At 44.4% G+C, this 12,840-nt stretch overlaps 1 pseudogene; it reads left to right on the top strand.

Annotated features, from left to right (window-relative positions):
- The window catches only part of LOC112075389 (nuclear receptor coactivator 2-like), a 61,612-nt pseudogene extending 56,409 nt beyond the window's left edge, over nt 1-5,203 (top strand).
- The last annotated feature ends 7,637 nt before the right edge of the window (nt 5,204-12,840 follow it).

Raw genomic sequence — 12,840 nt, forward strand, 5'->3', positions numbered from 1 at the left:
GAGAAAGCTGATCCTAGATCAATGTACCTGAGGCGACACTTCACCAGGAGCATTTTAGATCAGACCTGCTTGGACCTTTAACCCTGACCCTCCCCCAGCCTGACCCTTCGACCCTAAACCCTACCAGTGTATGTCCCGCAGCCTGATGGAGTGGTTTCGACGTGGTCAGGACCACGCCCAGATCCCCTGTTTTGTCCCCTAGGATGGCCCATGCCCAGTCACCATGATAGCAACAGCAGAGCAGGGCAGCATCCATCTCTCCCGGCACGTCGTCTGACATGAACGGATTTGGCCCCCCAGGGAATCATGGGAGGAAAACCAGGTGAAGTAGAGAGAAGAAGGGGGCACAGTTGGCTGACAAATGAAACCTGTACCCCAGTGTAAACTGTCCATATAATGTCAGAACGGTTTCCAAACGGAAGACCTTTATTACAATGTTTATCAGACATTCAGTTGTCTGTGGATGTTAACGAATAAAAGAATCTGTTCCTACAAATAATTAGGCCTGAGCAATTAACCGGTAATTGTTTTTTTAAACATACTAATTGACGACGTATCGTGTTCAATTCACATTTTCAATTCTGGTTTGTTTTCTGCATGAGCTACTGTGTAGTTTTTCTAGGATCATCAGATCAATCCCGACGATGTTAGCTAGTAGGGAGTTGTAGTTGTCTCTAGAGAATCAATCAGTATCATATCCCGAAACTGATCGTAGTAGGGGAGTTTTAGGTTTCTCGAGAAATAAATCAGATATGCCGAACCTCCGACACATATATGTCGTAAGTTGGGAGTTGGTGTTTCTCTCTAGGATAAAATTCAGATCAAACCTGAAACAACGATGTGGCTAGGCGAGTCTTGTAGTAATCCAACAGGTCCACGATATTCACATATTTAGTAGCCGAGAGAAATGTACTATTAATCTACAATGACCATAATCCAAATTCAAATCTAATTTTATTGTGGTCACATACACATCAATTTAGCGATGATTATTTGCGGGTTTGCGAGCGAATGCGCATGTTTCCCAGCTCCATACAGTGCCAAGTAATATCCTACTGTCCGCGTCTGTGTGGGGCAGACACGGAGAGAGGTTAGAAAGACAGTAGTCGCTGTATCCGTTGACTAAGAGGCGGTTGCTGAGAGCAGTTTTTTCATCAGGTACCTACTGCTACCTGTAAACTTCACATGACTCTTAAGTGACTAGATAGTTGGGTATTCAGAGTTCATCAAGCCTTCACTTACTTTAATGAACTGACCTAAAATAGTGGATTGTGCTACCAACCGAGACCCAATCCCAGTGTAGACACCACTCTAAGAGATAGAGTTGATGAGCTTTGGATGACTAAAATAATAAGTCCATCAAATTAAAACTAATGTAATATAAACAATAACTGCTATATTTATTAATTGTAAAGTGGTCACGTAAATGAATGGTGTTAATAATCTCGCTGACCCACCAGTAACTAGCAGTCCACTACTTCCAACATGGGACTTGTATTTAAATGTTTTAAGTTCATGTCAGCCGACGATTTGCTCGATTTTAAGCACCATTATTTGCAATACCACACTAATAAATCGATCGACCCACCTTGATCACTTTAATGTCTTCGTCTACAATACTATGATTCACAGCGAAGCGGAACCCGAAACCGGAACTATAAACTTTTTTTTTCAGATCATCGAACCCCGAAACTGACTCCACAACAAAAAAACAAAAACAAAACAAAAATAAAACAAGAACACAACCAAAAACAAAAAAAAACAACACTAAACCTCGCTCACGGCACTTGAATACTCCCCAACAACAATCAGTCCAGCATAGATCAGACTACTGTCAATTTGGGTTATTTCTAGTCCTTTTCAATAACACCCAAATGATGTGTTATTATTACCATATAGTTCCTTCACAAACGCCTATTCCCTCCATAACCATAGCGGGCCGGTAAACCCTCTTTGGCGTATCGTCAAGTATATCTTACTTGGTCAATTGAAATTGAATAGGCCATAGTCATGAAAATAGTCTAGGAGCCTCCTATACTCTAGTTGTGTAGTTTAAACCCCCTACCCAGGCGGCACGAATCCGCCAGTCCCGACCCCAGGGCCAGTCCCCTCTACCTCCCCTACTCTCGTCGTGGTCTCGCTGCCATCGACCCTCTCCAGTTCATTACCCCCTACCCCTCCAGGGGTTGTCTCTCGCGCCTACCAGCGTGTGTCTGACCTCTCACCCCCCGACTCCATTGGCGGGGTCAGTCATACCCCCTACCCCAAGCGGCGGCCAGTCAACCCCCATACCCCAGGGGTGTGGCGACCGTGCGGTGGTCGACCACCTCCTCTCATGCCGGCGTTGACCACCCTATGTCTGGCCTGGCCACTCACCCCTGACCCGTGTGTTTCTTGCCAGGCATCTTACCTCGACCCCCAGGGGTGTTCTGTTCCAATTAACCCCACCCAGTGTGTCTGAAGTCATCCTACCCCAGGTGGTCTGTCCATCACCCCCTTACCCAAGGGGTGTTCTGTCCAGTTCATACACTTACATGCTCTATATAGTTCTGTGTGCTCACCCTCATAGCACTACATTGATAAAAATAGAATTTAATCCCTTCCTGATTAAAGCCATTCCTGATTTGGTCTCCTGATTAATAAGGCATTCCTACTGGCATCCTCTATTGTGGCCCTCCTGATTTAATACCAATTCTATGTCATCACTGATTTAGCCATAAAAAATATTCACTAGAGGCAGTAGATGACCAGGGAACACGTCATACAAAGTCAATAGCAACACCCTGCAGTATTTTTATAGGTTTTTTCACCTATTTTACCGGATCGCCCAGTTGAGCACAATCTCTTACATCGCACCTGCCCAAGATAAGCAACAGGTGCACACAAAACAACACAAGTTACACTTTTAAACAAACATACAGTTCAAATACAGTAGAAATAAAATACAATGTGCTGTAAAGTAGCAAGATTACTCAGCGTTTTCACTTAAGACTTTAACTTCAACATTGCCAAAAAACGTCTGATAAATCAGAAGAGAAAGCGATCAAACTTCAACATCTGGATCTTACAACACTGGAAAACACCATATGCACATGTGTTGTCTGATTGACTGTCTTTAGGGTGGTGACATTATGACGTATGAATTCCCCTTGAATGCACTTCTAATTCTTCATCTCATTCCTCAATCTCTCTCATCTCTCTTTCATTCCCAATATCCCCATGTCTACTACCTCTGACTCGTTTTCATCATCCCCCTCCAGTGCTTCTTACCCGTCTCTGTCTCTCTTTCGTTCTCTCTTCTCTACCTCAGGCTTTAAATCGTCTGAAAAACTCATTCCAGCGTGTCAGTTGGTCCGGTGCTTGTGGTTGAACCCCCTTCTCCCTCCCTCTCCTCTCTTCGCACCCGTCGCCCTCATCCCTCTGCATTCTCCTTCCCTAACTCCCTCTTCCTCGGCTGCTCCACCACTATCCACGAAATGGCGCCCTCATCCTACAAGAGCCCTCTCTGCAAAGCGGAGTGGCACTACTGATAAAAACAGTGAATTTTACAGGACCTCTACTACTACGTGAACTGGTCAGTCCGCTCCCTCCCCTGTTGCATGCTGTAACACGCCCCTATATCCGCCTTCAAACAGTCGAACCTTCCGACTCCCTTCTCTTATAGGCTTTGCTTGGTTTTGGTGAGTTGTCAGTGTGTTGTGTGTGGTGCATTCTTAATATCCGTAACATTGAGAAGGTACCGTCTTTAATTCTCCAGCAGAATCTCTGATATCTCCATAACTAATCCTTTTTGTTTTTCCACTCCATTATTCCTGCCTTGTTCCTATAAGAGTAATACGTGTTTTGCCTTTATGCAGTTGTACGGCCCTTGACTTCCCTCTTTTAACTTCAATATACTGGAAGCGATGTACCACGTTGTGTTATCAAGCGTTAATTCTCAGACCTATAAATTACAGCAAATCTAGTCTGGGAAATTCATTCAACATCATCGATCACTGTAGCACTTTTGCACAGTGTCTTTCAAATGAAAAATGAGAGTCATAATTAATGGTTTATTATAAACTAACAAATTGTCATGGTGATACTCTCCAGTAGAGTCTCTGTTTAGATTGTGTAGAGCCAGGTGATTCGCCTCTAGTACTGGCGACCCTTTGGGTTCAGTGGCTCTCCCGCTCACTTGTTCAGGATGTCTTTTCCCCAACCCTGGCTCCTGGACCCCAATGGTAACAAGTTTCCCCCCCCCCCCTACTCTACACACAGATTTTTTTAAAAAATTCAACTCATCATTAAGCTTTGATTATTTGATTCAGTGTTTGGATTTAGCGGCAAAAACCAACAGATGCACCTTTGGTCACCCAACACAGTGGGAATACGCCTATTGTAACAGTTAGATGGGGAAGAGCAAGCTGATTCCTAGTCGTGACCTAGAGATCCCCACCAGGACGCATTTTCTCAAATCAGACCTGTTTTGCGACCTTTTTAAACCGCTTGACCTCCCAGCCTAACCTTGATCCTTCCTATTACCCACTACCCAGGGATGTCCAGGGCAGCTCCCCCTCGTGGGACGTTGGTGGTCAGCCACCGCCCCCAGGTAGTCCCCCTGTTGGTCCCCCTCTCGGACTGCCCTGCATGTTCCACCCCATTGAATTGTCCAATACCCACAAGGCAGACCAGGGGGTCCAGCTCCACTTCCAGGCGTCCCTGATCGCTCCTGCTCCTATGATCTCTACGTTCGTTGGCCGCCCTGGGGGACATGGAGGTCAACAGTCTCTCGTCTCGGATGCTATGCATCGAAGATCTCTCCTCTCCCATTCACTTCGTCGTCTCCGGCTCTCTCTTCTACTCTACTCTCTCTCTATTTCTTTCGTCTCTCCCCTCTCCCTTTCCTCTTCCGTGCTCTCCAACTCTTTTCCCGTCTCTTCTCTCTCTCTTTACGTCCTCTCGGTATATATTCTCTCTCTCGCCGTCATCTGTCTCTCTACCTCTCGTTATCTCTCTCTTTCTCTGTCTCTTCCTTTCCTCCAGTATGTTCAGTACTCAGCCAGTCGCCGCCCCAGTTCACCCAGGCAGCAGCAGACCAACGGGGCGCAGCCATGTACAACAGGCAACGGAAATGAACCTCAACGTCTCCATGGCTACCAACGCCAGCGGCATGGCCCCAGTGGGTCAGATGGCCGGACAGATGATCACCTCGCCTGGATGACCTCAATGACAGGAACGGGAAAGATACATAGACAGACAAAGTCATTCCTAGACAGTTATAACCATTCATAAGCATACATAGGGACAGGTGAGCCTCACCTCACCTGGGATGACCTCAATGGGACAGGAACAGGTAAGATACATAGACAGACAAAGTCATTCCTAGACAGTTTATAACCATTCATAAGCATACATAGGGACAGGTGAGCCTCACCTCACCTGGGATGACCTCAATGGACAGGAACAGTAAGATACATAGACAGACAAAGTCATTCCTAGACAGTTATAACCATTCATAAGCATACATAGGGACAGGTGAGCCTCACCTCACCTGGGATGACCTCAATGGGACAGGAACAGGTAAGATACATAGACAGAAAAGTCATTCCTAGAAAGTTATAACCATTCATAAGCATACATTTACATTTACATGTAAGTCATTTAGCAGACGCTCTTATCCAGAGCGACTTATACATAGGGACAGGTGAGCCTCACCTCACCTGGGAGACCTCAATGGCGGACAGGAATAGGTAAGATACATAGACAGACAGATAGACAGGATGAACTTTATGTTCCTGAGGGGAACAATAGTATTAGACACACGGTACTGCTGTATATTAAATAGACACTGTATATTACACACTAGACATAATACATAAATTATATGTATGAGATACATAACCATACTTAAGTATACATAGTGTTTATATGCACATGAATGGCCTCTGAAGTCTGGACCCTTACCTGGGTTGAGGGACAGGTCAATTACATAGACGTACACTTACCAGATAGTTTACTAGGTACACCCGTTTACTAAAATGGATCACTCTTACAGACAGTGAGTCACGTGGTCGTGGCTCGCTATATGAAGCAGACAGACAGGCATCGTGACATTCAGTTACTGTTTGATTGAACGTTAGAGTGGACAAAACGAGTGACCTAAGAGACTTTGAGCGTGGTGTGATCGTCGGTGCCAGACACACCTGTTCCAGTATCTCAGAAACGGCCTCCTGGACTTTTCCCGCACGGTAGTGTCTAAGGTTCACTGAGAACGGTGAGACAAACAAAACAACATCCAGTCAGAGCCAGTCCTGTGGGAGCCAAAACAACTCGTTGATTAAAGGTCGAAGGAGAATGGAAAGAATCGTGCAAACAGAGGGGTCACGGACGGATAAACAACAGCGCTGTGCAGAACGACATCTCGGGAACGCACATCTCATCGGTCCCTGTCACGGATTGGCTATTGCAGCAGACGACCACACCGGGTTCCTATCAGCTAAAAACAAGAAGAAGCGGCTCCGGTGGGAATGCGATCACCAACACTGGACAACACCTGGAACACGACAGTGAGTTCAGTTTACCTGAGTGTCCTGGTCAGTCCCCAGACGTCAACCCAATAGAACATAATGAGATGAGACGGAACGTGCTGTTAGCAGCATGATGTATCGCCGTCCAATCAGCAGCGACTGTGTGATGCCTTTCCGTCAGCGTGGACCAACATCCCTGTGGAACGTTTCCGACAACTTGGTGAATGTCCCGAGGAATTCAGGCCGTTCTGGAGGCAAAGCGGGGTCTGACCCACTACTAGATGTTCAAAGCTGTCATCAAGGCAAAGGGTGGCTACTTCGAAGAATATAAAATATACTTTGATTTGTTTAACAATTTTTTTTATGGTTACTACATGATTCCATATGTGTTATTTCATAGTTTTGATGTCTTCGCTATTATTCTACCATGTAGAAAATAGTACAAATAAAGAAAAACACTTATTAGTAGGTCCAAACTTTTGACTGGTACTGTACATACGGTTTGTAACTCCTATAGGACTCTACAGTAGTGATATATGTATACATACTCTCATATTAAACATGATTTGATTTGATTTGAAAACACCCTTATTAAGAAACAGATTAGTATAAAGAAACAAACCGAACAAAGAGTGAGTACAAAACTAATCCCCTCTACATGGTCAAACGGGTGAATAATTACATCGTTTAATGCCAGTATAATTTCGATAGCGTGGCGTGGGTTATAAATCAAGTGAATGTACAGCAGTAACTTTAAACGTATAGCAACAGCTGAAGTGGCCTCACAAAGACAATCAAACTGCCGCTTGGTTTAAATATTTACACTAGTCATTAGGTTAAAAGCAACAACATTAAAACACCACCCTCTTCACTAAACGATAGAAATTACAGAATTGAGAACAGAGAAATGAACAACCACAACACAATGACATCCATGCAATGAATGTTGTTCACCAGTAATGGAATGCTGACGGTGCATGGCATGAATGTTGTTCACCAGCTGACGGTGCATGGCATGAATGTGGCTTCACCAGCTGACGGGTCGCATGCATGAATGTTGTCACCAGTAATGAATGCTGACGGTGCATGGCATGAATGTTGTTCACCAGCTGACGATGCATGCATGAACGTGGTTCACAGTTAAGGGAATGCTGACGATGCATTGGCATGAATGGTTTCACCAGCTTGAACGGTGCATTGGCATGAATGATGTTCACCAGTAATGGAATGCTGATGGTGCATGGCATGAATGTTGTTTCACCAGTTAATGGGAATTGCTGACGCGTGTATGGCATGAATGTTGTTCACCAGCTGATTGGGTGCATGGCATGAAATTGATGATTCACCAGTAATGGAATGCTGATGTGCATGGAATGAATTTGTTCACCAGCTGACGAGCATGGCATACATGATGTTCACCGTCAATGGAATGCTGATGGTGCATGGCATGAATGTTGTTCACCAGCTGACGTGCATGGCATGAACTGTTGTTCACCAGTAATGGAATGCTGACGATGCCATTGGCATAATGTTGTTCACCAGCTGACGCGTGCAGGCGATAATGTTGTCACCAAGTAATGGAATGATGACGATGCATGGCATGAATGTTGTTCACCAGAATGGAATGCTCGGTGGCCATTGGCCATGAATGTTGTTCACCAGTAATGAAGTGCTGACGGTGTAATGGCATAAATGTTGTTCACCAGCTGAACGGTGTATGGCCATGAATGTTGTTCACCAGTAATGGAATGCTGACGTGTATGGCATGAATGTTGTTCACCAGTAATGGAATCTGATGGTGCATGGCATGAATGCTTGTTCACCATAATGGAATGCTGATGGTGCATGGCATGAATGTTGTCACCAGGTAAATAGAATGCTGATGGTTGCATGGCATGAATGTGTTCCACCAGTATGGAATGCTTGATGGTGCACACATTACTCCGACGAGGTCATCCACTTACTGTTGTCTGATTACACTGGTGTGTTCTAAAGGAAAGCCTCTGTGGGACTTCAAGTCCATCAGAGGGTTATTTTATTTAGCAGACTGTAACTGTCTGGGCCCAAGGAGTCTCTTATCTCCCTGCTAAACACACAACACATATAGGTAACTGCCAAAATAAAGGAAACCCCAACATGAAGTGTTCTTAATAGGTGTTGGGACATCACGAACCAGAACAGCTTCAATCTTGGCCATAGATTCTACAGTGTCTGGAACTCTATTGGAGGATGAGACACCCATTCATCCACGAGACATTTTCTATTCTGGAGACATTTCTATTGGAGACATTCTATGTGGAGACCATTCTATTATATATATCTATTCTATTGAGACATTCTACTGAGACATTCTACTGAGGACATTCTACTGGAGACATTCTACTGGAGGACATTATATTTTAGAGGCAATTCTATTGCGAGACATTCTATATATATATATTCTATTATATTGAGACTTCTTTGGGACATTCTATTGGAGAATTCTATAATTTGATTTTGTTGATGGAGGTGGAAACGCCGTCTCAAGGATCGCTACAGAACTCCCATTAAATGGCAATATATTGTGAAACCTCAGCAAGTTGAGCAGTCTCATCACTGAAGTCCTGCCAAACGTGCACCCAACATACACCTCTTTCAAAGTCCCTGAGATCTCTTCTTCAAGCCGACGGTAGCCTAAAATAATGGGCACGGCGGCTTTTTATACATGACCCTATGGCCAGATGGGATGTTAATTCAACACCTGTGTGAAAGTACAGTTGAAGTCGGAAGGTTACAAACATTGTAAGTTGGAGTGGCCATTAAAACTCGGTTTCAACCACTCCACAAATGTCTTTTTCAACCAAACTATAGTTTGGGCAAGTCGTTGTAGGACATCTTACTTTGTGCATCGGCACAAGTATTTTTCCATTAAATGTTTACAGAAGATTTATTTCACTTATAATTCACTGTATCACAATTCTAGTGCGGTCCAGAAATTTACCTACACAAAGTTGACTGTTGCCTTTAAACAGCTTGGAAAATGACGTCATGGCTTTAGAAGCTTCTGATAGGCTAATTGACCATCATTTGAAGCAATAGGAGGTGTACCTGTGGATGTATTTTCAAGGCCTACCTTCAAACCTCAGTGCCTCTTTGCTGACATTCATCTCCCGGAAAATCAAAAGAAATCAGCCAAGACCTCATAAAAGAAATTTAGACCTCCACAAGTCTGCGTTCATTCCTTGGAGCAATTTATCAAACGCCTGAAGGCTAGCCACGTTTATCTGTACAAACAATATACCACAAGTATAAACACCATTGGGACCATGCAGCCGTCATTACCGCTCAGGAAGGAATGCCGTTCTGTCTCTAGAGATAACGTACTTATGCGTGCGAAAAGATGCAAATCAATCCCGAACAAACAGCAAAGGCCTTGTGAAGATGCTGGAGGAGACAGCGGTACAAAAGCATCTATATACAGTAAAACGAGTCTATATCGACATAATCTTTGAAAGGCGCTCAGCAAGGAAGAAGCACTGCCTCCAAAAAACTACCATAAAAAAAAGCCAGACTTACAGTTTGCAAACTGCACATGGGGACAAAGATCATACTTTTGGACAAATGTCCTCTGGTCTGATGAAACAAAAAATAGAACTGTTTGGCCTAATGACCATCGTTATGTTTGGAGGAAAAGGGGAGGCTTGCAAGCCGAAGAAACCACCATCCCAACGTGAAGCACGGGGTGGCAGCATCATGTTGTGGGGGCGGGCGGGGGTGTTTGCTGCAGGAGGTACTGGTTGCACATCACCAAAAATAGATGGCTCATGAGGGAGGAAAATTATGTGGGATATACTGATGCAACATCTCAAGACATCATCAGGAAGTTAAGCTTGGTCGCAAATGGGTGCTTCAAATGGACAATGACCCAAGCATACTTCCAAAGTTGAGGCAAAATGGCTTAAGGACAAAGTCAAGGTATTGAAGTGGCCATACAAAGCCCTGACCTCAACCTATAGAAAATATGTGGGCAGAACTGAAAAAAGCGTGTGCGAGCAAGGAGGCCTTACAGACCTGACTTCAGTTACACCAGCTCTGTCAGGAGGAATGGCCAAAATTAATCCAACTTATTGTGGGAAAAGCTTGATGAAGGCTACCCGAAACGTTTGACCCAAGTTAAACAATTTAAAAGGCAATGCTACCAAATACTAATTGAGTGTATGGAAACTTCTGAAAATAAATAAAAGCTGAAATAAATCATGCGCTCTACTATTATTCTGACATTCACATTCTGGAAAATAAAGTTGGGTGTCCTAACTGACCTAAAACAGGGAAATATTGTACTAGGATTTAAATGTTACTGGAATTGTTGAAAAAACTGAGTTGAAATATATTTGGACTCTATGAAACTTCCGACTTCAACTGTACATGCGCTTCTCAAATATACTTTGTATCCTTATTTACTTAAAGTGTTTTCCTTTGTTTTGGCATGTTACCTGTACATTACACGTGCGTACAAAAATCAGTCTTGGTCCTAAAAGCTAAGTGACGCTACTAATTACGATAAACATTGTCTAACATAGTCAGTCAGGGCAAAGCCCCAGAACTAGCTAGCAGTATTCATCGCTACAGGCTCATTAGACTAAATTATTCACTAGTATGAAGTCTTAGCGGTGAGAAGGGCGCTCAACGAAGTGTTTGCAGACACTGGGGGTGAGTAAAGAAATCATCTACATGGCTTTATCAATAGATCATGCATAGGACTATTCCTCTATTCTCTCCCTCCTCCTCTCTCCGTGCGAGTGTACACTATACGTATAATGTGTACATGCGGTTAACTGCTACTCAGTACACCTCCTTCATCGTGCGAGCATTTCTTAGATCTGCATGTCATATATCGTGTGTGAGTTTGTATCCGAGAGGAGTGCCTACTCTCTCTCTGTCGTGAATCATAAGTATCTCAGTGGTCGAAGTATGTGACGTAATCTTTGATCTTGTACGTCTTCACTCTCATGACTTCACTGTAATTATCAACCCGATCTATTTACAGACGTAATGGAGCTTTTTATCTACTCACTCTACTGACACACATCTTATACACTCAAGAGTATGATCGTGTTCTGCATACCTCACCCTACGGTACTTTAGTACTCTCTCTAACGACACCATCGTATGCTCTTCTCCCTAAGGTGGCATGAGTAGATCGATAGTTTACATACGTCCTTTGCACCCTCAGACCTACTAACCTATTCTGGGTCTCCTAGCCCTTCCTCAGGGTATGCGTATACTACGAATCTTGGTCTAGTAATGTAACACCTGCTATCTCACTTTCTTATACATGACCCCCGTCTACTCCTAACTCCATCCTCCAATAGTATCATGTTGCTATCTTATGAACTTTGCATTCACATTGTACTGACCGTCGTTCTAATCTCAGAGAGTAGGAAATCGAGATGCTCCTATGCACCCTCGTTAGACCCCTATAACACTGTGTGAGTGTTCTTGCATCCTATGACCGTCTCTCACATCAAGAGTATAGTGATACCTCTCACTCATGCTACCTCTCTCAGTTAGACCCCTAACTTAACTCGAGTGGTCTGCTCTAGTGGAGCCTGTCTCACGTCGTGAATAGCAAATGATCTCAGATCATGTCACCGCCTCGAGACCCTGATAAATAACCATCTCTATTGTTAGTCCGCTTCAGGGGGGTCACGGATCGTAACCTCTCTATCATAGACTAGTAGCACATCCGTCCAGTAGCTATGGACCTCCACTTACACTAGCTCAGCTTAGCCTCTCTCGTCCTCAAGGGAGTTCACGATGATTGACTGCATCATCACTCTTCGATATCTTAGACCCTCATTATACACAGTCTGTTACGCCTCCAGACAGAGTGAATACTGTGTAGTCAAACTCTTTGCAACTGCCTTCATAGTACCGCGCTTAACTCTACGTGGTCTGCTTATGGGTTCACAGGATGACCTCACCCTCTGGATACCGACCGCTACGAATTCCTCTATGGGTCATGATATGGAGCTGCGAGCCTCGGATACCCCTAACACAGTGGTCTGCTCAGGGTCACGGAGATGACCGCACCTCAACCCTAACACAGTGGGTCTGTCAGGGGGGTTCAACGGAGATGACCTGCACCCTCGTTAGACCCCTAACACAGTGTCTGCTCAGGGGGCACGGGAGGAACCTGCACCCTCGTTAGACCCCTAACACGAATGTCTTGCTCAGGGGGTCACGGAGCATGCCTACCTCTCGTCTAAGACCCCTAACACAGTGGTCTGCTCAGGGGGTCACCGGTATGACCTGACTCCTCATTTAGATCCCCTATATTATTGTTCTATAT

The sequence above is a fragment of the Salvelinus sp. IW2-2015 genome, unplaced genomic scaffold (assembly GCF_002910315.2).
Source record: "Salvelinus sp. IW2-2015 unplaced genomic scaffold, ASM291031v2 Un_scaffold3125, whole genome shotgun sequence".
In the NCBI taxonomy this organism is placed as follows: domain Eukaryota; kingdom Metazoa; phylum Chordata; class Actinopteri; order Salmoniformes; family Salmonidae; genus Salvelinus; species Salvelinus sp. IW2-2015.